Consider the following 2,122-nt stretch of genomic DNA (forward strand, 5'->3'; position numbering starts at 1 on the left):
AGGACTATGGATGATAAGAGGATTATAGTGGGTTGACAAAAGGCGACGGGAGAGCTCCAGAATCCGATTGGTTATAGCTACTGTGTGGCTGGAGGCATGAAAAGAGAACAACCAAGAGGGACTGGGTGCATGAGCTTGAGGATATTGGAGGAAGCTGAAGACCAGAGATGGGGGGAAAGGTCAATGGAGAATCACGCAGCGAGCTTCGCAGGGAGGCTTTCTTCGTAGTGCACGGGATTGATGAATTCTTGGTTGGAAGGAGGTTACGAGCTATTGCTTAGTGGAAGCATGAGGCATAGCTGTAGTATCATTTCTACTGTCTGGAGGACTGAGGTGATATAAGCTATGAGTATGGAGTAATCTACGAGCAAGAGAAAGATACAGATGCTGGACTTAGTTGTGTAAGTGCAGAGATGGCTAGCCAATCTTTCTCACTCTTTAGTCACTGACTGCAGTTTTGGGGAGATTTACGGAATGCTAGAGCTCAGTGTTTGAGAAGGAGATGCTGTGTAGTAGTTATGATCACATAAGTTACGAGCTATTGCTCTTGATGAAGACTTACGAGTCTTGGCTGTGGGATTTTGATTGTGGGTTGATGCATTGAAAAGTCCCAAAGATAATCATCACATGTGAGCCGTTGGAGGAGTTGTTTGAAGAGCTGTGAAGCTGTGGATGCAGAGGAGACCGGCTGTGGAGCTTGCTATGGATGCCCGAAGAGCAAATTGCGAGCAAGAGTTGCTGAATTTGCTGAGAGGAGGCTGCGGGAAGCAAGAGAGAGCGAGGAACTGCATTTCCATTGCGAGGAACAGGTGATTTTCAAAGGTTCCAGTGCTAGGAGCCAGAAAAAGAGGGCGGCCTATAGAAAAAGCCTGTAGGAGACAGCTGAAATCTTCCCTAACAAAAAATGAGCTGCTTCCAAGTGTTTTTGGGCTGTGTTTTGCCAGGTTCTTAAAGAATTTTCAGTTCAGATTTTGTGTGGGTTAGGGGAGAAGCCACAGGAGGAGATTTGGATAGGAAAGTTGCTGTTTTTTGTGATTTCGAGCTCTGTTTTGACAAATACAGTTTGCTATAATTATTCTGAGGTGTTCCCGAGGTGTTGCAGGCCAGGAGCTATAGGAAAAGAGGCGTTTTCTGAATTTCTAAGTTGGCTGCATCAAAACAGTAGCAGAAGGGGTGAAACATGAGGAGTTTTGTGGAGTCTGGAGTCAAATATATGCAAGTTTTGTGGACTGTTTTGAAGCGGAACTATGTGGGCTTGTTGTAGCAGAGAATCTGTGATCTTTTGATGCCAGAGAGTGTATGAAATCAGTCTGAAATTGAGCTAATTTGTAAGTTGAATATAGTCTCATGTGTGGGATCACTTTGGACGAGTTTTCCTGTGGAGTTTTGTGTAAAGAGTCAAAGCTGAAACTGAGTTTTTGTATACATGCTGGAAATAAAGTCTGTTGATATCTCTGGGTGTTTGGTTATGGGTGTGTTTGTTTTGCATGTGAGAGTGTGACATGCTATAAAGGCGCATATAGCTATACCGCTTCCATGTCATCAATGTCTGTCAAATTAGAATCATTGTTTAGCAATTAGGCACTACCATTGAAGCAAAACAAAGCTCATGGTAAGACCTTTGCAACAAATGGAAAAGCGACGCATGAATGCAAAAAGAATGCCAAAAGCACAAGTGTATGAGATGACCATAGCACAGAACATGGCATCCACACATAAGGCATTAAAGCACATGGAAGAACAAAGCATCATGCATCAAACTATATCAAGCAAAGAAGATAACGACATCAACAACATGTATTGAGAAGCAACAACCTTACCATCTTTAGCCCACATGTTTGTAAATCAAGCTTAACCACCTAAGAGTAGCTATGAAAGCACCCAGGGGAGGTATTGACATGTCAAAGCCACACTTGACCACCTTATGTAGCAATGTATGCACTAAGGAGAGGTGATGGATTGTAGACTCACATCTGACCACCTTGCAGTATAGCCAAAGGATCATGGCACCAAGGGGAGGTGTTGAGATATGGTGCCATGAGCACATAGATTAAAAGCTAAGGTATGGCATAGGAAAGAATTAAAGTAGCCACCCTAGGATGTGGACTACATGATGTGGAGA

This window comes from Dipteris shenzhenensis, chromosome 13 (genome assembly GCF_047967505.1).
Source record: "Dipteris shenzhenensis isolate YYH24624 ecotype China chromosome 13, Dip_SZ_1.0, whole genome shotgun sequence".
NCBI classification, from domain to species: Eukaryota; Viridiplantae; Streptophyta; class Polypodiopsida; order Gleicheniales; family Dipteridaceae; genus Dipteris; species Dipteris shenzhenensis.